The 24,491-nt window shown below is 40.6% G+C and overlaps 1 protein-coding gene across 3 annotated transcripts in view; it reads left to right on the plus strand.

Annotated features, from left to right (window-relative positions):
• The first annotated feature begins 15,401 nt into the window (after positions 1-15,401).
• Positions 15,402-24,491, plus strand: part of FBXL4 (F-box and leucine rich repeat protein 4) — a 72,605-nt gene continuing 63,515 nt past the window's right edge. For 2 of the 3 annotated variants that reach the window (XM_065911644.1, XM_065911642.1), the window contains exon 1: positions 15,402-15,543. The gene's annotated coding sequence lies outside the window, so the exon portion shown is untranslated. Of the gene's footprint in view, positions 15,544-21,980; positions 22,126-22,225; positions 22,287-24,491 lie in introns of those variants that run through there. The other variant, XM_065911643.1, reaches the window with a different exon arrangement.

The raw sequence follows: 24,491 nt of genomic DNA on the forward strand, positions 1-24,491 counted from the left end.
AAAAAGAATTAGAGCTCCAGTCCTAATCGTACTATAAAAATACAACGTTAATCATAAAAGTAAATGCAAGGAAATTACGAAGTATAGGTAATTAGAAGCAAATATTTATAACTCCATAAAACAAATATTTAGAATAAAGCATATATTGCAAATACCCCTTTTTGAGGATTTTTCTCTGTGGAATTACACTAGGTAAGTGTTCTTAAAATGAATTCAGAAAGTTTGGGTTGAAATTGCTTTTCTCTGTTTCTTGAAAGTTTCCTTGAAGCAAAATACAGATGCTTTTTGTTGATCATGGTAAGATCTTCTGCCTTGAGAATTCCATTGTGCAGAGTTTTCGAATAGGAAATTCTGGACAGTAGAGTTGTTTTAATGATAATTCTATACGACTGATCATAGGGTACAAGAGGTAGAGATGAATCTGGAGACAGAGGCAGAGAGCTGATCATGATGCGTCCTGTATGCTATGCACCATCTACAAAAGTTTGGGGCCAGATCCTTATAGACAATGGAGAGCCATTGAAAAGTTTTAACCATTAGTGTAAATGATCATATTGCATTTTATAAATATAACTCTGTCATTGTGAGGCATGGATTAGAAGGAAGAAAACATGAAGGCAGAGATACCAGTTATGAAGTCAGTTAGAAGGCAGAAGGGATAGATTCAAACAATATTTAAAAGATGAAATGGACCAATTGAATGTGAAGATTAGAGTAAAGGGAGATATTTTCAGATTGGTTTCCAGATCACCCATGGCCTGAATGATTGGGTAAATGATGGCATCATTTGCTAAGGTAATTTGGAAAAGGAACAGATGTTAGTGGAAAGATAATAAATCACTTTGCACATATTGAATGTTCAGTGAATGTTCTATGGAACCTTCCAGAAGAGCTATGTGTGGGAGCCAGTTGCATAAACTAGTCTAAAATTCATCAGAAAGGTTTGAGTTGGATCATGAATTTTGGCATGATCAGAATACACTAACCAAAGGTATGAGATGAGTTTGCCTAAAGAGTGTATTGTGGAAGAATGAAGAGGGCCCAGGACCAAATCCTGGGAAATACCAAATTTAAGAACAGTTATATTTAAATATAATGTTTCTCCACTCCCTTCCCACATTAGGTCCTCTCTTCTTCTTCTTCTTCTTTTTTTTTTTTTTTTTTTTTTAGGTCCTCTCTTCTGATGAATATATTTTCAAATGCTCGGGCTCACAACTTTGAGTCATATTCCCCCCTCACCTCTTGAGTCCCTTCTCATTACGTGTCTCCTCTCTGTCCCTTACTCTCCATTCTCTCAGCCCCTTCCCTAGAGTCCTAGCATCAGCCACCTGGCAAGAGCCCTCCAGATATCAAAAGCTCTCTTACCTGACACCGTTTGGGTCAATGGCTTGTCAATGCTGTTTTTAAGTCTGTTTAAGCAAGGAATTATAAAAATTAAAACATTCATATACCTTAAGAACCTACAAATTTACACTCACTCATCTTTTGATGTAGCCATGATATTTTCCTGACTGTTGATCCATTTATTGCTGAACAATAGACTGGTTCCAAATAGGAAAAGGAGTACATCAAGGCTGTATATTGACATTCTGCTTATTTAACTTATATGCAGAGTACATCATGAGAAACGCTGGGCTGGATGAAGCACAAGCTGGAATCCAGATTGCCAGGAGAAATCAATAACCTCAGATATGCAGATGACCACCCTTATGGCAGAAAGTGGAGGAGAACTAAAGAGCCTCTTGATGAAAGTGAAAGAGGAGAGTGAAAAAGTTGGCTTAAGGCTCAACATTCAGAAAACTAAGATCATGGCATTGGGTCCCATCACTTCATGGCAAATAGATGGGGAAACAGTGGAAACAGTGGCTAACCTTATTTTTCTGGGCTCCAAAATCACAGCAGATGGTGACTGCAGCCATGAAATTAAAAAACTTTCCTTGGAAGGAAAGTTATGATCAACCTAGACAGCATATTAAAAAGCAGAGACATTACTTTGTCAACAAAGGCCTGTCTAGTCAAGGCTATGGTTTTTCCAGTGATCATGTATGGATGTGAGAATTGGACTATAAAGAAAGCTGAGCACTGAAAAATTGATGCTTTTGAAGTGTGGTGTTGGAGAAGACTCTTGAGAGCCCCTTGGACTGCAAGGATATCCAACCAGTCCATCCTAAAGGAGATCAGTCCTGGGTGTTCATTGGAAGGACTGATGTTGGAGCTGAAATTCCAATACTTTGGCCACCTCATGCAAAGAGTTGACTCATTGGAAAAGACCCTGATGCTGGGGAAGATTGAGGGCAGGAGGAGAAGGGGACAACAAGGATGAGATGGCTGGATGGCATCACCGACTCGATGGACATGGGTTTGCGTGGACTCTGGGAGTTGGTGATGGATAAGGAGGCCTGGCATGCTGTGGTTCATGAGGTCACAGAGAGTCAGACAAGACTGAGTGACTGAACTGAACTGAATTATCCTCTTGAAGCCATATCCATAGTGAATACTAATAACAGTAATAATAAGTCTTTTTGTAACACTTTCAATGTAGCAGAATCTTTTGTATGCCCTTTTAACTCAATCCTTACTGCAGTCTATGAGGTAGGTATTATTACAACCTTATTTTACAGATAAGGAAACTGAGGCACATAAAGGTTAAGTAAATTACCCAAAGTCATAGATAACAAATGGTGGAATTGGAAGTGGATTTATTAAGTTTACCTCTGTAGGTGTTTGGTTACTGTGCTGTACTTTGAAAGTGGAAAACTTTTACAAAGTAACTTGACCATAGAATCTTACTTGATGTTCATCCACCTCCCTACCCAATCTTTTACCTGTCTCAGCCACCCTTAATCCTACAATATTTATTACACTATTATTTAGTCTTTTCCAAAGCAGGTAGTTTGGTTTTCACAGAAACAACCACTCTTTTTCATTTTGCACTCAGTTAACTTTGTCTTAAAGTATTTAATTAAATAATGTGATAGCAATTAAGGTTCACACACATATTTGGTAGCAAACATCATGACCCTTGGTCAGCAGGCAACTTATCTGGAAGGAGGAGGAGGAATACAAGGGCACATTAGAATATGTCTTCCTGGCCTCAGCATCCAGAGATTTGAGAGGCAGCATTGACATCGGGGCTTAATGAGGTATTTCAGTTAACAGGGGTCAGTTAAGCGAACTTCTACTTTCTCTCAATTTCTAATCTCTTGCCATTCTGATCCATTCTACTCAGGCCTTTCAGAGTGTGTCATTTTTCTAAATGGTTATGTTGCTTGCCCGATCAAAACCATGCAACCATTTCTCTAATGCCATGGAAGAAAGTCCCAAGTCCATCAGAAAACCTAAATTCTCAGCATGGCATTTAAAATCTCCTCAATGATTGATCCCAAACCATCTCCCTAAATACATTTTCCTTTTCCATGCTCCAGAAATACTAATCTGCATTGAGTTTGGGGTTTGAAAACTCATAATCAACTATATTAATAATTCCCCTAAGCAGAATCAGGGCTTTCCCAGTGGCTCAGTGGTAAAGAATCCACCTGCAATGCAGAGATGCAGATTTGATCTCTGGGTTGGGAAGATTCCTTGGAAGATGGCATGGCAACCCGTTCCAGTATTCTTGCCTGGAGAATCCCACGGACACAGGAGCCTGAAGGGCTAAGGCCCATTGGACCGCGAAGAATCGAACACCACTGTAGCGACGGAGCACACACCCATGCAGGCAGACTTCCGGCTTCTGTTAAGTCCTCTGCCCCTCTGCATATTCTAGACACTGCAGTCGCTATAAGGGGTATACGGAAGGGTCAGAGAAAGGGAGAGACGAAGCATGCAGGATCGGTTGGCTCTGTGATCTCTCCAAGGCTTAAGGGCAGATCTTCCTGACATGACTATGGTAAAATATCTGGTTCAAACATGCCCTTCAGAACGTTGCCATTCTTCCCTCCAAGAGGTAGGATCTCAGTTTTCTGGTCATAATTTTGGGCAGGAGCTTGTTAACTACTTCTGCAAATAGTATATGATAGAACTGATGCTATATAACTTCCAAAACCAGAGAATAGAAAGGATATAGTCTCCATTTGACTCTCTCAGAGTTCAAAGGATGCTTGCCCTTTGAACTCTGCCACCATTTTGTAACAAAGTCAAACTAGCATTTTTTTGGCTAAGAGACCCCATGGAGAAGCCCAAGTGGAGAGGAACTCCAGCCCCAGTTGACAGTCAGTGTTAACTGCATGACATGTGAGCGAATGAGCGTCCAGAAGACTCCAGCCCTCAGCTTTGAAGTCTTTCAGCTGAGACTCAGAAAGCATAGGACACAGGCAAGCTGACTGCACTATACTCTGTCCAAAAGCCCAACCCGCAGAATCTGTGAGCATGGTTAATTGTTGTTTTTCTCCATCAAATTTTGGAGTAATCTGTTGTGCAATCACAGCAACTGAAATAGGCCCTTTGTACAAATCGGTAAAAAGTACGTTTAGAGATCCTTGTGCCAGAATTTTAACTTAGAAATGGTTGAAGAAATAAATCCCTTCATTTGAGGACTACTTGCTCAATGCACTTATCCCCAGCTCCTACTCTCCTGTACTACCGGGCTGCACTGGAGTATGAGGCCGTACCTGGGGCCAGGACTGGCAGTCTCAGTTGACAGCCCGTCACCCCAGGGCCCTCCTGTGACCCCCTTGCCACCTTCCATGTGCTCTAAGCTTGTCAGCTGGCTGCCAGCTCAGTATTGCCAGATGATTCTTATTCCCTCTTGGGCACGCCTTAGGCTCCCAGTCAATGCTTACAATGTCAGTTAATGCCAACCTCAGTCATCTTGGGCCATTTGAAGCTCTGAAATTATTGTGTATATGCTTCCTAGAAAATCACTCCTGCTTTAGAATTTCTTCCCATACTAATCTGCGTTCAAAAACAATATTTTCACATCATGGATAAAAAGGAGGTAAAATGATCACAATATACTGTAAACAAAAAGGTAAAAGAAGGATTGGAGATATTTTGCTTCTCTTGGCAGCTCTCTCCCATCACCGGTGCCAAAATTCTTCCTGCCTCTTTTCTCCTCTGCTGGCTTTTCTTCATGTCCTTGCCTTTGCCTGGAAATCCCCAGAATTGTATCCATCTTTTCAGCTCAGTTAAAAACTTGTTGTTTAGTCACTAACTCATGTCCAACTCTCTCGCGACCCCATGGACTTCACAAGGCTCCTCTGTCCATGGAATTCTCCAGGCAAGAATACTGGAATGGGGAGCTATTTCCTTCTCCAGGGGATCCTCCTGACCCAGGGATTGAACCTACAGCTTCTGCTTTGCAGACGAATTTTTTACTGCTGAGCCAGCTGGGAAGCTGACCAGCTCTTTTAAGAAGCCTCGCTTGCTGTCATCTTATCCAAATTTATGCTCCCTCAGAATTTTGTTTATAATACTTTAAAATCCTCTTCTTGTGATTAAGATATCTGTACATGTGGATTATGTCCTTGACTAGATAGTGAGTCTTTGTTAGTGTTTATTTCCTTTGCATTTAGCAGAATGCCTTTCACATAAGAGATTCTCAATACAAGCTTGTTGAATTAAATTTCTGAGTTAAATTTCTAAATGACAAGGAACAGTGAAATAATATGATAAGGTTATCATATTGTTTTGATATGTATCATATCATACATATCATAAAGTTTATATGATATGTATGTATTTCTTATATATTATAATAAGCTTCAGAAATTCAAAACTTATCTGATCCTTGGCTTGAGTTTGGTATATTTGTGTATGTGTACATAAGTATAAATACATATAGATTTACATATGATATAAATCAGTGTCCCATTTCCTTCACATTTCTGTAAATTATTGTTCTTACTATTGGGGCTTAACTTTGTATTTAATTTCAGAAATGACTTCAAGGGCCTTACCTGGGAGAAACAAGGGATTTTAGTGATGGCAAATTATCACACACACCTAGTGTTTAGTTTGGATAGTTGGTAAAAGTGTACCCTAATTATTTGGTTCTGATCAAGAATTAATAAACACTTACAGCAGCTAAATGTGAAAATTTGAACATGGAAAGTGATAGAAAATACGATAAGAAGAAGCAAGAAAAATTTTTCTATGTTTTAACATGATTTTATTTTAAGTTAAAAAGTGTTATTAGCATATTTCTATTTCAAAATATTTGCTAGATATATTGAATAGCTTCTACTTTGGAAGTGAGATAAACTACATAAAATAATTGCTTAGAACAAGTACACATGAATGAATTGTTCCTTACTAACAATATGATATACATCTTCCATTCAAAGATATTAATATCAATCCTTTCATTATGCAAAATTTTTTCCAGCTACAGCATTTCAATTAACATACCCATCTATTTCCATATGAACAGGGATCTGTGCTAATTTTATACTAATTCCTAAGATGAATAATTGAGATATTGGATGCAATGTCTCAAAAAACTGAATCTTGTTTGGTGCTTGAAGTAACAAGTCCTGAGCCATGAGTTAATCAAGAAAACTATACATAGGTCTTCATTAACATATCAAGAATCAGCCCACCAATAACAAAATCACTGAACATGCACATTTAATGGTGCAAAATTCAATCACACTTAATTCAGCCTGAAAATATCAGTATCTTAATAATCCCTTGTGTTTATATAGACTAGAAACTTTCCTGTGGAGACAGTGAAGTTCTTTTGCATATCTTTGATTAACCACATTTAAGAGCTGATGCCATTATCCACACTTGACAAAATATCAAAAAGGTGAAGTAACAGCCAAGGTCATAGTGCCAGAGAGAGATCTAAATCAGCTCTAGACGTCTTGGCTGCAATTAACACTCTCCTGAAGACAGACGTAAACAGGACAAAATACATTTCTACACGTGGATGCTTCCAGGATATTATAAGGTCTCAAATGGTGCTGTCACCAACCTCTGCCGCCCTCCCAGTGCTATAGGCAGTGGATGAGGAAGTGTGAAGAGGGAAGGGGGCACCTGACAGCAATTTTGAAGCCTTGATTCTGGAAAAGGATATAAATGGAAACCAGAGACGTATCTACGTATCCAACTACTGTGAGCTGTGACTTGGTCATAAACATTCTATAGTATGATTCAAGGACTGCTGTAACATGAACATTTGTGATCATGGAATCTGGTTCAAAGCACCCAGTTATAACACAGACCCCTTTAAAAATGCTAGAGAATAAAGGTTGCCATGTATGTGGTTCTGGGGAGCCCCGGCTGCTGGTCAGTCATGGGATAGAGGGTAGAGAAAGTGTGAAGGGGAGATGAAATTGGCAGAGTTATCCTAGGCTCTCGGTATGTCCCCAATCCTTCCTCAGATGTAACTCTGAGGCCTGGTTAGGATTTGTATCTGGATAGAGAAATAAAAAAAAAGGAGAGAGAGAGAAGGAAAGAATAGAAAAACTCAGAAGTTAGGGTCACGCTGTTATATGGCAGAAACCAATACGACATTGTAAACATTGTAAAGCAATTAGCCTCCAATTAAAAATAAATTAAAAAAAGAAGTTAGGGTTGATATTAGATCTGGATTGGAAAATAAAAGGCATATCTTCCCTCACTCCTCTGTCCTGTGACACTGGAAGTGAAACTCGTTTGTCACCCTGGATTAGATGCTCTTTATGAATCCTTCTAGTTCTATCATTATTGTATCCTGCTTAAGTAGAGTTTTTGACAATTATAGAACAATAAAATTTATTTCCCCAATGCTCTAGTCTGTTAACTGCCCTCCCTGAATGCATGGAAGTATGGTTGTTCTCTTAAAGGGGTAGCTTAAGGCACATAAAGTGCTACAAGGTCATCTCAACAGCTACAGGTAAAAGAGCAAGATGTGCTCTGTTTACATGCATCAACAGCAAAGCTTACAGAGAACGTGAACTGACTTGATTCAACCCATTTCCAGAAGATAAAGGTATATTAGAATCCTGAAGGAAATAAGGCAGAGAAACCTTTGCCCATAAATCAGCAATTACTGGTAGTTGGTCAATATCACAGGTTTGATAAAATGCCAGAGCCCACTAATGATATGAGACCATTAAGTCTTTGGTCACAAAGTCACAGCAAGACCTTGCTCAGATTTACCCTGAAGCTGTCTGGGCTTCAAGCTGTTGCTGTGAATAACAAATCTAATATTTTTCTTCTGCTCTCATTTCTGTGCTGCACTTGGACTTGGTGAAAACAAAAGCAGGCCAGAGCAGAACAGCCACTAGAGACTGACATTACTGGTTGAGAACTTTGACACATAGAAAGCTAAACTCATCCAGCTCATGCAGTCTTGGCCCATGCCAGAATTGTGTCTACAGAACTCTGCTAATACTGGCTGCTGGCTTCCTCAGTTACCTTGCAAGATGGATCAGAGACAGTGTTCCGAGACTGTAGGGATGCCCACTTGTGGCATCACTTATAGATTTTTCTCTTGCACTGGTTCTTTCAGTAAAATGAAGATAGAATCTGGACTTGGTTGTTATTGTTTAGTTGCTAAATCATGTCTTGACTCTTTGGTGACCCCATGGACTATAGCCCACCAGGCTCCTCTGTCCATGGGATTGTCTGGGCAAAAATACTGGAGTGGATTGACATCTCCTTCTTCAGGGAGTCTCCCTGACCTAGTGATCGAACCTGCAGCCCCTGCACTGCAGACAGATTCTTTAACATTGAGCCACCACTACTTGGCCTGTTCCCGAAGAAATGAAAACCATCTAAAGGAGTCACACACATGTTTAACAAGATTCTATCCATTCACTACCTTGTTTAAGACTTCAGTCAAAGCTGAGATACTGCTCTGTAATATTGGTACTTGGTCCTGCTAAATCTTCCGCGTTCAGATACAATATTCGCAAGTGAAATGGCCTAAAGCATTCTCTTCAAAGTGTAGCTGAAGGCTCAGTAGCATCCACATTGCTTGGGAGCTTGTTACAAGTTCAGAACTCAGGATCCACCCAAAATCAGAATCTATTTAATATGATTTCCGGGAGATTCAAAAGCTCATTAAAGTTTGAGAAGTACTGGCATATATGACTTTTACTATTTTTACTACAAATGGTATTTGTCAAGCATTCCCTGAAAAGAATGCCTACTTAGATTCCTACTTACAGTAAGAGGCACAGACAGAACTGAAATAGAATGAACCACCAAACACAATTTGTATGTTAGGTCCAACTCTCAGTCTAAGTGAACATAAATGCTTACTAGTGAGAGAATAAATACTGATATTGTCCTTCCCCCCAAATGGCCCCTCCCATCCTCAAAATATGACCTTCACATAAAGTAGCTCAAAAACCCACTCTTCTGAATTTCAAATACTTGTGTTGTTTCCCTATAGAGGTACTTTTGAGTGATTGCATTAAGTTTGTTTTTTTGCTGCACTAAAGACTATGGAAAAATATTCATTATTAGGGAAAGAGGACATCCAAATTTGAAATTAGCTCAAGACCTCTCATCCTACAAAATAGTCCAACACTATATGAATAGCAATCTACTTAGGAAATAGTAAATAAAGTGCTTGGTTCCATAACAGATCGATCCCGCTGACCATTGTTAAGTCTTGTTTGGCCCACCTCCAAGATGTTTGTGCTATTCCGGCAGCCGCAGGCATTCTCAGGGGGCAAGAGGCCAAGAGGCAGGCGGAAGGGGGACCGCAGCCAGCAGCCCATCCTGGCTTTTCACTTCTTCTTTTAATGATTTGCTTTGTGACTTATTTGATTTGGAGGAAAGACCCCCTACTCTAAAGCAATCAGATCTCTCACCATTAAAGGCTGAAATGATAAACAACAACAAAAAAATAGCAAAAGGATAGTGTATAATAGGGAACTTTATCCTTGGTAACATTTTGAGAACCCCTTTAAAGAGGAAAGTCAATTTCTCCTCAAAACTTGGAAAACATTTACAATTTATAATCAGAAGAAAGAGAAAAAAAGAAAGCTATTTTTAAAATTTGTTTTCCTATTTCTTTGAGTCAAATGGAGGAATTTTCCCCCGTAAGGTACTGAGAGGATTCTAGTCAAAAAATCCAAAACAGTTATAGCATCATAAAGAATGATACTTAAAGATGCACTTTTAGGGAGCTTCTTGTCAGACGATGTTTGTCCCTTTACACACTAGCCAAAAAAGAAACGTAATCTGTTGCCTCTATTTGATTACATCATAGACAAGTACTTCCTAGGTGGCTCAGATGGTAAAGAAGCCGCCTGCAATGCAGGAGACCCCGGTTCGATCCCTGGGTTGGGAAGATCCCCTGGAGAAGGGCATGGCAACGTACTCCAGTATTCTTGCCTGGAGAATTCTCCTCCCCATGGGCAGAGGAGCCTGGTGGGCTACAGTCTGTAGGGTCACAAAGAGTTGGACATGACTGAACGACTAAGCAGAGCAGAGAGATGAGAGATGCTGCCGGATGAAGGAAATGCATCGTCAAAGGGTACTGAGTTTGGGAGAAGCTCTGTAATAACGATTCATCAATTATTGTAAAGATTTCATTTTAAATTATGCAGAATAAATTATTCCTGGGGCATGTGTACTCACTATATAGATGATATTATTTATATTAACTTTGGGAAAATATTTAAGGCTCATTGGTAAAAATAGGATATACTTCTTTATGTTCCAATGGATATAATTTAGAAAAAATATTTTCATATTTTTCTTTTAAATAAATACACACATTACGTTACAGGGGGGCCAGTATATTCATACTTGTGCCAGGACACAAATAAATGAATGAATACTGAGTGATTATCTGGATAGTTTAGTCCCCTCAAGTCTTCTACTGAGGACAAAATAATTGTGAAGGATTAAATACTTTGAATTATATGGAACATTACTACTGAAACTCTCAGAAAGTCACGTTACTTTTGCTTTATCTGTGTGGCAGAGAAACTGATTTTTTTCTGTTGATTACTATGTCACTCTGTGAATAGACCACAGGGATCTGCCTAATGCAGACACACAAGAACTCTTTCAAAAGCATCTCCACTTAAAACAGGTATTCCTGTTGGAAGGAGTTGGAAGGAGAGAGATTGTAGCTTCATTTGGGCTCAGTGGAGGTCCTGACCGTAATCTTCATTTTCAAGCTGTGTGTTCCATCTATCACAGAACAATTGGTGTGAAGTTACCTCAGGCAGAGATCTATTGTGTCCACTGCTTCCAGGTGGAGCGTCTCTTTTATTCTCCGCCACTGACAATCTTTTATTAATGCTAAAAATTTTAAGTAAAAGATCCAAGCTACAGAAGAAAGAACAGTACATGTGGAAACATTAAAAAAAATTTTTTTTGGGCTGCATTGTGTCTTTGCTGTGACTTTCTCTAGCTGTGGTGTGCAGGCTTAGGTGCCATGTTTCAGGTCACTAGACCTTAGGGAAGTCCTCTAAAATAATTTTTTTAAGTATTTCAAGATATCACTTATTTGCCTATGTAAATTGTCTAAAGGTTTATCTGGTTATTTTAAACCATGTTACTGGTTTGTGATTAGTATTCACTTATTATCGGGCTTCCAATGTTGCTCAGACGGTAAAGAATCCACCTGTGATGTGGGAGACCTGGGTTCAGTCCCTGGGTTGGGAAGATCCCCTGGAGAAGGGAATGGTTACCCACTCCAGTATTCTTGTCTGGAGAATTTCATGGACAGAGGGGCCGGGTGGGCTACAGTCCATGGGGTCACAGAGAGGTGGACACAACTGAGAAGCTTTCACTTCACCATCAAAGACATTAGCAGATATAAGTTAGGAGACCTATATTCAAGTCTTGGCTTTGCCAGAAATTTACCATAAGCCTTTGAATTAATTATTCACTTTTTCTAGGCTTTTCTCTCTTCTGATGACAAAGGGAAGGATTAGACTAGAGTGAATTTGAAGGTTCTATTCTGACATTTTGTGCAGAAAAGACTCAATTTCTGATCTTCAACATGTTTTAATAAATATTAATAATATTCATACATTTGCATATTACTTTAGAGCTCCCAAAATGCCTTCACATGTATGATTTCTTTTAAACCTCTCCACTGCCTGTGAGTTAGGCACATTTTATAGACCCGAGGACAAGCTCAGATAAGTTGTACTTACCCCAAATCACAGAGTTACTTACACAGAGGAGCAGGATACTCCCAAGTTCAATTTTCTTTCTATTGTATTCAGCTCCTTCAAGGTTATGATAGTAAGACAGAAGCATGATTAGTTAGGGTTTTGTTAAATTATAAAATAATAATGCAGTATCATTTTAAAAAAAGACTCTAGATTTAAAGTCAGAGAACTAGGTTTCACAGACAGTTCTGACACTTTGATTTGGGGAATTCACCTAACCTCTCTGAGTCCCAGTTTCCTTATCTGTAAGAAAAGGGATTTGGACATGACTTTGGGGCTTCTTGCTTAAAATTCATATTTTCTTTTTAATGGCTGTGACTATATCTAGACTAACTTTGTGACACATTAATATTAAATTGAAACTTTTTACTAGATTGTAAGAAGTTTAAAAAAAGTACACGGAGAGACCACTTCTACTGTTGATTATTCATGCTCTTTCAACAGCTGCATTTTAAAAACCTTGGACTAATATTACTGAGTGAAAGTCATTTTCCAACAAACTAGTTAACTTAAAATTTCACAGAGGGGTAAATTATTTTGGCTGAGTTATGTAAGAAATGTATGGGATTGCATTTTCTGAAAGGTCATGACAGAAGAGCTTGTTTAGGAACCAGTTACAGAAAACCTAAGGGTTTTTTCTTCACCTGCCTGTAAAGACATTTTGGGTCCCCTGGGAAGAATGCTGAATGAGATCTCTGCCCCTCTGGTATATTATCTTATTGGCATGCTTACTCCTTGTCATGAAAGCTTATTATAACTGGTAGATATTTCTTTCTAAGATGAAGAAAAATCACTTGAAAATAGAGGTTATGATGGTGAGAGCTTCAAGAGTTAGAGACAAAGAAGAGTTTTGAACCTGCTGCTTCTTTGCCCGCCTCCCCATCTGAGTAGAACATTGTAACTTTTGAAGCTAACATAGAATGGATCATAACCAGCTTGCTGAGCTGGTGACTTTAAGCACAATTAAGCTTTGTTGGGACTTTCTTTATTTGTAATAGTACTGTTATGGCGTGGGATGCTATTCAGTTGCAAACAACAGTCCATTTAATAACCAGGCATTAGTCCATCTATCAAATCAGCGCCATCATGAACTGATAAGTATCACTCTTTTCCTTGGCCTCACTTGGCTCTTCTGCCCAGCAAACAAAGCATACAATGGCATTGCCCATGAGATGAGAAGGGTGGAGAGAGAATAGATTGAACAATGATGATCAAAATTCCATTTACTCACAGAAATGGAACTTTGCCCTAATCTTTTCCTTTCTTTAAATATAAACTCATATACATTCCAAGCAGGACTTCAAATGCCTTTAGAAACAAGACTAAACCAAAATACTACATGAAACAACAGCACCAACTATTACATCTCTTACACACCAAAAAAAGAGAAATGTATGGGAGGGCATGCAGAAGACAGGCACGGAAAGATATGAGTAAGAATTTCATGGCATCATCACCAAAAACTAAAAACAACTCAACGTTGATCACAAGTATAATAGGTAAATAAATTATGGCATATTTGGGCAACAGAAACTCAATAAACTACTTAACAACATAAATAACTCTCCCAAATCTAATGTTGAGAGAAAGAAGCCAGATTCAGAAGAGTGTATCATGTATGAACCTAACTATATAAAGGCAAAAGTTAGCAAAATGTATCTCTGGTATTAGAAGTCAGGATGATAGTTACCTTTGAGGAAGCATAAACAGTACAGATAGGGTTCTGAGTGCTAGTAATTAATTTTTTTATCTGAGTGGTGAATATATGTGTATGCTCACTTTTTTTTATTAAACTCTTCACTTATATTTTGTGGCTTTTTCTGAATATATTTTAATGCTTCAATGAAAAGTTTATTTAGAAATTAAATGAGAACCTGTTTTAGCAAGATTGAGTCTGAGTACTTTATGGACATCAACTCAAGTCTCACTGGCAACCATAAAAGGGTCAGTTTCATTTACTTGTAAATTAATTTATTATTTGCAATCCACTCTTTATTTTAGAATAGATCGAGATTTACAGAAAAGTTCCAGTGATGGTACAGAGAGTTCCCTTATATCACTCATCTGGTTTCCCTTTATTGTTAACATTGTATGTTAAATAGTATGTTTGTTAAAACTAAGAAACCAACACTGGCACATCACTATTAACTAAATTTCATTCATCACTCTACTACAATTAGTTTTCCCACTAATGTTCTTGCCATGTTCCAGGATCGCATTCAAAAATACCATGTTACATGTGGTGGCCCTGTTTCCTAACAGAGAGCGCTCTGGTCTGTAAAAATTTCTCAGTTTTTTTTCCATGAAAAAAAATTTAGGCATTTTGTTCAGGTTTTTTATAGGATACCTGGAGTTTTTGATGTTTTCTCAAGGGTAGACAGGGTTTATGGGTTTTGAGGAAGACTATCACAGAAATGAAGTACCCTTTTCATCACACCATGTCAAGGTACATGCTACCAACTTGACTTATCACTAACGGTGTTAACTTCCATTTGAACAAGATAGTGTTTCCCAGCTTTCTCCACAGTAAAGCTACTCTTCTCTCCTTTCCATTTTCTTTGGAAGCAAGTCACCAGGTGCTGGCCACACTCAAGGAGAGTTGAGGGCAGAATGGGGATTAAGCTTCAATTTATTTGAAACATTTCCAGTTTTCCATACAATTTATACTGTACATCATATATTAGCTCCATTCAGGTATATAATTTAAGAATAAATATACTTATTATTTTGCCTCTTTAGGAATAATTAGATAGCAAGTAATGTGTGGTTTTAGCTTTCTTCATTATTAAATGTGTTCCATCTTAATGGAAACTGTGCCATATGCAAGATAAATATGCAAACTAAAAAAAGGGTCATATTGTCTCTATCAAAAATATGTTAAAATGATTAAGGGAGACCATGAGAGCATCTTCTTCAACAGAGGTAATAACCACGGGCTTCGGAATGTTGGGAGGGAGATGAGCCTGGGACAGAAGAGTTTTGTAAACTTGGTGAAGTATGCCTTTAGAGCACCTGTTACTTTTGTTCCCCTTTTCTTCTGAGAACATCAACACCCATAATCCTTGAGCATCCCCTGGCCCAACAACTCTAGACTGAAGAAGCCCTAGCTCTACTACATTACTGACGGCAGGCCGATTAGAGGAAGAGATTATTTTCACAGCACATTTGCAACCAGTGCCCCTTGAGGAGTAACTGGCAATTCGTAGGGTACCACTCAGGCCAGAACCGCAGTGGGAAGCTCCTCCCCTCGGCCTGGGAGGGGGCGGTCCGGACGCCGACGTGGCCCCGCCCCGTCCTGGCTCCGCCCCTCAGCGCGGCCCCAGCGTCTTCCTTCCGGGTCGCCCTGGGCCGGGCTCGCCGCGGTCTCGCCGCAGCGCGGGAGCCTGGGAGCCGCCCCCGCGCCCCGGCCTTCCCGCGCCGTCTGGTCGCTGGTGAAGCCACGGCGCGCGCCTCTCCCGGACCCTACAGGGTACGGCCCTTCCTTTACTTCTCCCTCCTGGGGGTCTCAGTCTTCTTCCGGCACTGGGGCTGGGTCGGGCCCGGGCGGAGCCGCTCTTTGGGGAGCCGGGGCTCCCGGCAGAGGTCCCCGCTCCTGCCTTCCGCCCTGCCGCCGCCAGCCTGCGTTTGCTGGGCTTGCTTGGGACCCTGCAGGCATCTCACTTGCCTCCGGCGCCGCTTCTCTGCACGACTGTCTGCTAGGCGTGAGGCGTCGCCCAGTGCGGGCGGCGCAGGGTTGTTTACACTGCGGGGCTGGCAGATAGCGCTGACCCTGCAGCCCCGAGTTGGCCACCCGCCCGCCTGTGTACTTGTTGCTCCTGCGCGTGCTACTTTGATTTCTCTTTGGCACCCGGTGGTTTTCGCCTAGTCAGGCCCGTGTCTTAATTCAGGACTGCAGTGACATGCCCGGCGGCAGCCCTGTTTCTGTGTTTAGAGCTCTCCTTAGAATGCAGTGAGATGGTGAGCATCCACTTGGCCTCCTTGTCAGCCTGTTTGCAGTGGGAGCGGTTTGGGATTTCCCTGATGGTTTCCCAAATACTCGTTGCCACAAAGCCTCTCATGTAGTCACGAGTTAAAATATACAAGTAATTAGAAAGTTAAGATGCTATAAACCTGTGATCAGGTAGTTGAGGGGGCGTCTGGCTTTATGCCCTGGAGGACTCAGTAGGTGCGGGGATCTTGCTTGCTTTGATGTCTTAGAGGACACAGGCTGCCTTTACTGCTTCTTGGCATGCCCTCTTTGGTGTCTTAAGTTCAGAATATAAGTACATTCCGCCCCCCGCACCCCCCACCCCTTAAAGCTCACTTCATGCTTGTGTTGTCCTGTATTACAATATGTTGGCTGAGTAGAGGGAGATTTTCCTGAGACATCAAGGCTTCTCTGGTCCTTTATTAGATACTAAGCTCTTCGGGGGAAGGGACAGTGTATGTAATCTTTCTAGCGGTACTGTGCGTCACCCCATAGTAGACACTCTACTTGTTCATTGAATTGGCTCCTTCTTTCCGCACTTCTTTTCAGAGTACCATTTCTTTTCTTCCCTCTTTCTCCCTTTTCACTACTCACCTCAAATTTGCTTTTTCTGGGCCCTGCATTTACATACTCTTCCCTTTTATTATGGAGGTAAAAATCAGAAAAGTCAAATCCGTATAAGATAGTTATATCCTTTTTACCAGCACCCATGATCCAATAATGCAATTATAGTCCTGTATATGAGGCAGCTTAAAATGTTGCTATTTATCTTTTACTTCTAACCATGGCCAGTAAAGGGAAAACTCCCTCTTATTTCTTTACTGTGTAAGTTTCATTGCCGCATCCTCTTTAACTTTTGCTGTGGTCAGCATAATCAGTTTTAACTTCATGGGTCTAACTCTGGTATCCTCTTAAGAAAGATGTTTTGCCACATGAATTGTATATAAATACTCCTTTATTTTCTTCTAGTACTTTTCATAGTCTTATTTTTCATATTTGGGCTTCCCAGGTGGCTCAGTGGTAAAGTATCTGCCTGCCAATGCAGGAGATGCTGGAGATGCAGGTTTGATCCCTGGGACGGGAGGATCCCCTGGAGAAGGAAATGGCAACCCACTCTAGTATTCTTGCCTGGAAAATCCCATGGAAAGAGAAGCCTGGTGGGCTAGTCTATGGGGTTGCAAAGAGTCGGACATGACTTAGCAACCGAGCATTCTTCATATTTAAGTCTTTACCTCAATTCTATTTAGCGTGAAAGTGAAGTCACTCAGTCCTGTCCTTCTCCAGTATTTAATATAAGCAAGGAAATAAAGCACCCCTTTTTCTTTCATAGTTGTCAGCCATTGTCCCCACCAGCAATTGTAGAATTCTGGTTTCCCCTACTGATGGCAAATACTGTTTTTATCTGAGGCCCTAATTCTAGTTTATTCTTGAAACTTTTACTGAATTAATGTTTAGCACCCTCTGGCTTTCTGTGCTGATACCATGCTGCTCTTATTACTTTAGTTTTATAATGTGTTTTAATGTCTAGTGCTTCAAATAGTGCCCGGCATATTGTAGACATCTCTAAATATTATTGAAATGAACCCGTTTAGAGAGGGTAAGTTGACTCCCTTTTTACCCCTTCCTCTCTACCCCACCCTTTCCTTAAAGTTTCTTGCCTCTTGAAATTATTTTTTAGCTTGCCTTTCTCATGGTCAGTTGAATTATTAACCATTGTTAAATAAATCCCTTCTCTTGCTAAGTTAGAACTTGCCTGTTAAAGTTGCTCCTCAGAATTGTACCTGGAAAAGCAGCTTGATTCAAAATCTGGGTGTCTTTTGACTTTGCATTGTGTGCTAGTGAGTGTGTTTCTCCTCTTCACTTAGGACTCAGGATGTTCTGTAGTAGGTTTCAGTAGCTCTAAGGGATAAATTGGACTTCCCTGATAGCTCGGTTGGTAAAAAATCCACCTGCAGTGCTGGAGATTGATAACTTAGTTGGTAAAGAATTCGCCTGCAATGCAGAAGACCCTGGTTCAATTCCTGGGTCAGAAAGATCCGCTGGAGAAGGGATAGGCCACCCACTTTAGTATTTTGGGGCTTCTCTTGTGGCTCAGCTAGTAAAGAATGTGCCTGTAATGTGGGAGACACGGGTTCAATCCCTGGGTTGGGAAGATCCCAAGATTCCCTGGAGAAGGGAAAGGCTGCCAACTCCAGTATTCTGGCCTGGAGAATTCCGTGGACTATAGAGTCCCCCAAATTTGGATGTAACCCAGCGACTTCCACTCACTCACAAGGGATAAATGCCTGTAGACATGATCCCTGAGACTGCCCCATGTCCATTTGTGTTTTATGATTGAACAACTTAAATATAATGAATTTTCAAGTGTTGTTATAATAGATTCTTAGAAATGTTATTAGATCATAAAATAAATGCATACATTCTTTTTAAAAAGTAATACAGAAATAGCCAAAGGAGCAAGTAAAAATCTTGTGTGTCCACCTCTCTGGTGACCCCATTCCCCAGAGATCGTCACTTTTAATCATTTGTTCTCTTTTCCTTCCAGACATTAAAAATACATGTGTGTAAGTCTACATGCGTTTCATAACTAGCAGTATATTATGTATAATGTTAAGTAACTTCCAGTTAGTAATAATTGATGAACATCTTTCTATGTTGGTGCATATAACATTATCTTTTAAAAGTCTTTTTGATATTTCATTGTAGGAATAACGTAAAATTTATTTAACCAATCCCCTGGTGATACTTAGGCTATTCTGAATTTCTTTCTATTAGAAACAAAGCCTCAGGGATTCCTATTGTGTGTATATATTTGCACATTTATTTAGTTCCTTAGTGTGAATGCTAAGACACGGTATCGCTGGGTCAAAAGTTATATACCTTTTTTAAAAAATAAAAAGTTACATATGTTTTAAATTATGATAGATCGTTCCATATTTCTCTTCAAAAGGTTGTTGTCAGAGTCAGCTTATACCGTTTCTGAAAATGTTGCCTGCTGTTGCTGTATCCTTGCCAGGATTGAATTTTGTCAAGATTGAATTTTACCCTATTTGCAAGCTCACCGTTTGATGGATACTGTTAGAAGACAGGAGCCAGCAGTAACAGTAGCCAGAGATAATTATTTCTGTAAACTTTTTATTTTATATTGGAGTATAGCGGATTAATAATCTTGTGGTAGTCTCAGGTGGACAGCAGAGGAACTCAGCCATACATGTACACGTATCCATTCTCCTCTAAACTCCCCTTCCATCCAGGCTGCCGCATAACATTGAGAGAGTTTCCTGTGCTATACAGTTGTTAGCGTTTTTTAGTTGCTAAAATCTTTGTTGGTTATCCATTTTAAATATAGCAGTATGTACATGTCAGTCCCAAACTCTCTAACCATCCCTTCCCCCAGCAACCGTAAATTCATTCTCTAAGTCTGTGAGTCTGTATCTGTTTTGTAAATAAGTTCATTTGTGTATTTTTTGAGGCTTCCCTGGTGGCTCAGTGGTAAAGAATCTGCCTGCAATGTAGGAGACGTGGGTTTGATCCCTGGGTACAGAAGACCCCCTGGAGAAGGAAATGGCAACCCACTCCAGTATTCTTGCCTGGGAAATCCCATGGACAGAGGAGCCTGGAGGGCTACAGTCCATGGGGTCCCAGTCCATAGGGTTTCAAAAGAGTCGGACACAACTCAGTGACTAAACAACAACAAATATTTCTTTTTAGATTTTGCATATAAAAAATGTCCTTTGATATTTCTCCTCTGTCTGTCTGACTTCACAATCTCTAGGTCTATCCATGATGCCACAGATGGCATTGTTTATTTTTAATGGCTGCGTAATGTTCCCCTGTATGTATTCATCACATCTTCTGTATCCATTCCTCTGTCGATGGACATTTAGGTTCCTTCCATGTCTTAGCTGTTGTACACACTGCTGCGGTGGATGTTGAGGTGCACGTATCCTTTCAGACCATGTTTTTCTCTGGATGTATAATTTCCCTCGTGGCTCAGATGGTAAAGAGTCTGCCTGCAGTGCGGGAGACCTGGGTGCTCTGCCTGGGTTGGGAAGGTCCCTTGGAGAAGGGAATGGCAACCCATTCCAGCATTCTTGCCTGGAGAGTCCCATGGACAGAGGAGGTTGGCGGGCCGCAGTCCATGGGATCGCAGAGTTGGACATGACTGAAGCAACCAAGACTTTCACTTCACTTTCATATGCCCAGGAGTGGGATTCTGGAGTGATAGAGTAACTTTAGTTTTAGATTTTTGAGGAACCTCCATACTGTTCTCTGTAGTGGCAGAACCAATTTACATTCCCACCAACAGTGTAGGAGGGTCCCCATTTCTCCACACCCTCTGCAGCATTTATTGTTTGTGGATTTTTTTGGTGATGACCATTTTGACTTGTGTGAGGTGATCACTCACAGTTTTGATTTGCGGGTCAGGAAGCAACAGTTAGAATTGGACATGGGACAACAGACTGGTTCCAAATAGGAAAAAGAGTATGTCAAGGCTGTATATTGTCACCCTGCTTATTTAACTTATATGCAGAGTACATCATGAGAAACGCTGGGTTGGAAGAAGCACAAGCTGGAATCAAGATTGCTGGGAGAAATATCCGTAACCTCAGATATGCAGATGACACCACCCTTGTGGCAGAAAGTGAAGATGAACTAAAAAGCCTCTTGATGAAAGTGAAAGAGGAGAGTGAAAAAGTTGGCTTAAAGTTCAACATTCAGAAAACTAAGATCATGGCATCGGGTCCCATCACTTCATGGCAAATAGATGGGGAGACAGTGGAAACAGTGTCAGACTTTAATTTTTTGGGCTCCAAAATCACTGCAGATGGTGATTGCAACCATGAAATTAAAAGACGCTTACTCCTTGGAAGGAAAGTTATGACCAACCTAGATAGCATATTAAAAAGCAGAGACATTACTTTGCCAGCAAAGGTCCGTCTGGTCAAGGCTATGGGTTTTCCAGTGGTCATGTATGGATGTGAGAGTTGGACTGTGAAGAAAGCTGAGCGCCAAAAAATTGATGCTTTTGAAGTATGGTGTTGGAGAAGACTCTTGAGAGTCCCTTGGACTGCAAGGATATCCAACCAGTCCATCCAAAGGAGATCAGTCCTGGGTGTTCATTGGAAGGACTGATGTTGAAGCTGAAACTCCAATACTTTGGCCACCTCATGCAAAGAGTTGACTCATTGGAAAAGACCCTGATGCTGGGAGGGATTGGGGGCAGGAGGAGAAGGGGACGACAGAGGATGAGATGGCTGGATGGCATCACCGACTCGAAGGACATGAGTTTGCGTAAACTCCGGGAGTTGATGATGGACAGGGAGGCCTGGCATGCTGCAGTTCATGGGGTCACAAAGAGACATGACTGAGCGACTAAACTGACTGAATAATTAGTGATGTTGAATGTTTTTTCATGGGCCTTTAGGCCACCTGTGTGTCATCTTTGGAGAAATATCTGTTTAGATCTTTTGCCCATTTTTTGATTGGGTTGTCTGTTTTGATGATACTAAGCCTCATGAGGCTATCTAAAAGGGTTGTGCAGGCTTCCTGATGGGAGGGACTGGCAGTGCAAAGAACTGGTTCTTGCTCTGGTGGTTAGGGCCTTGCTCAGTATACCTTTAATCTGCTTGTCTGCTGCTGGGTGAGGCTGTGATCCCTCTCTGTTAGTTGTTTGGCCCAAGGACCCAGCCCTGAGCCTACAGACTCTATGGTCCGGCCTGTGGTGGCCTCCAGGAGAACTCACACCAGCTGGTACTTCTGAGAACTGCTCCTGCCAGTCCCACTGAACCACTGCCACCCACACCTCTGCAGGAGACCCTCTAACACTCTAGGTAGGCTTGGTTCAGTCTCTTGTGGCATCACTCCTCCTTCCCCGGGTCCTGTGTGTACCCTCTGTTTCCCCCAGGGCCATGGAAGTCCTGCAGTCAAATCCCACTGGCCTTCAACGTCTGATTCCCTGGGGGTTCCTGGCCCCTTTACTGGACCCGCGGGCTGGGACTCCTGATGTGGGGCTCAGAACCTTCACAATACTGGGAGAACTTCTGTGGTTTAATTGCAGTTTGTGCGTCCCGCCCCTGGCAGGTATGGGATTTGATTTTATCGTAATTGCACCCCTTCTGCCGTCTCTCTGACTCTTCTACTTTGTCTTTTAATGTGGGGTATCTTTTTTTGTCGGTTTCAGTATCTTTCTGTTGCTGCTTGTTCAGCAGGTCGTTGTGGTTTCCGTCCTTTCCCGGGAGGGGGTGAGTGCATATCCTTCTGCCATTCTGTTCTTCTGTCACTTCCTTGAACCCTGATTTCCACAGGGTGATGTGATGAGGGCCAGGTAGTTGAAGCATATGCAGTAAATTACATTATAGGAGTGAAACCCTGAGCTTAGGGAACCTGACTGTTCATAATAGGCAAGCAAGTCTGCCTAACTTTTACCCTAGGGAGAGACATTACCTTTATTATGCTGGAGAGTGAAAAAAAAAAACATCTGCCCTCTACTCCAGGGGGAGACTTCTCTTTATGTGCCAACGATGTTTGCTGTATAAAGACTTTTGAAAGGATCGTCTGGAACAGAGATTATCAATGTCCTTGCTTGTGAGACGTGCAGAAATGTGAGCGACCTGTGAAGAATTGTTCTGAAACAATCACTGCTAAAATGATGTCATTTTTTTACATTTTATGATGTTATGGGTGAAAGGTACTTTTGCTGTTTTAATTTTGCATTTGTTTGCTTATTGATGGAGTTGAATATCTCCTTGCCTATTCATATTCTTTGCTTAATTTTCTGTTGATGGCCCTTTTTTTCATGTTAATTTGTAGTAGCTCTTTGCAAGTCACGGCTGGCTGTCAGTGACTTGGTACATACACCATTGCTAGTATTTTTTCATAGTTTATTCTTTAAATGCTTTTTCTGGGAGCTTTTGCCATGTTGGTTTTGTTCAGTCGCTAAGTCGTGCCTGACTCTCTGCGACCCCATAGACTGCAGCACACCAGGCGCCTCTGTCCTTCTCTGCCTCCCAGAGTTTGCTCAAACTCGTGTCTATTGAGTTGGTGATGCTATCTAATCATCTCGAAAGCTTTAATATGTATGTTGTCAGTTCTGTATTCTCTTCCTTTATGGCATCCTGAGTTTCCATCCCAAGGTTATTAAAATGCTCTCTGTACATACTCTCTTACTGGATATTTTGTGTTACTTATTTAAATTTTAAAAAATGATTGCTTGGGTAATACAGCTGACCCTTGAATAACATGGGTGTGACTTGTAGGAATCGATATACCTGTGGATTTTTTTCAGTAGTAAATGATCAGGACTAGACAATTCACTGTTGCATGAACCTAGGGACACGAAACTGTGAATAAGGAGGACCTGTGCATATGCATGGCCAGTTGTAAGTTATTCATGGGTTTTCAGCTGTGCTGGTGCTCCTAACCCCTGCATTGTTCAAGGATCAACTGTATTCTCAATTTACTTTTCTAAGTGTGTAGACATTTTCCCAAAATATTTTTGATAAGCTGTCATTTCCCTGTTTTTGGCTTGACACATTCCTTGTACTATATCACTATTTACTGTTTTCTCAAAACTGATAAATCAGTAAGCAGAATATATTAGTCTCTCACTGTGACTATGAATTTGATTGGATTCATCCTTATAGATGTTTGTTCTTAGTGGATTTCAATCTTACAAAATATAAAATATGTTTTGCTCTGTTTGATGATTTCTGATATTACTGTTGCCGTCTCTGTCAGTTTTGTGTGTACTGGATAGATTTTTATTGCTCATATGTTTCTTTTAGTTATTTACATCATTTTGCTTTACTCTCTTGTAAATATCAAGCATCATTTAGTCAGACTTTTATTTTTCCTTCCACCCTTCGCCCTCCCAACCTGAAAGTTTTTCTTTATTATTTATTTTGCAATGTTAAAAAACGTTTTATAAAAGGTAATCATAGGTTCACATGCAACTGAAAGAAATAAAAAAGGAATATCTTATGTATTCTTCGCCCAGTTTCTTCCTGTGGTAAATCTCGCATGACTATAACACTATGGTACACCTGGGAAATTGACATTGGCCCGGTCTACACACTTCACTCAGATTTCCTCAGTTTTACGTGCCTTTGTGTGTGTGTTCTCTGACATTTTACGTAGATCTTGTCACCACCACCACAGTCAAAATGTAGAATCACTCCATTACAAGGATCCCTTGTGCAAAAGGACTTACTTTTTCACAGGAAAATTTAACATATTCGTATTTACTTTTTTTTTTTCTCCCCTGAAAGTTTGGAAATTCTGAAATGATGTAGAACTGACTTTCTTTTGCCCTTATTTCTCCATTTAATGAGGCAAGACCTTGACTCTTTGCTTTCCCTACATTCTTGGTTCTATTGATTTGATTTCCTTTTGTATCACTTTTGTTTTTCCCTAACCATCCTTTTCAACTTTACCAGTACTGCATCTGT

Source organism: Muntiacus reevesi, chromosome 19 (genome assembly GCF_963930625.1).
Source record: "Muntiacus reevesi chromosome 19, mMunRee1.1, whole genome shotgun sequence".
NCBI classification, from domain to species: Eukaryota; Metazoa; Chordata; class Mammalia; order Artiodactyla; family Cervidae; genus Muntiacus; species Muntiacus reevesi.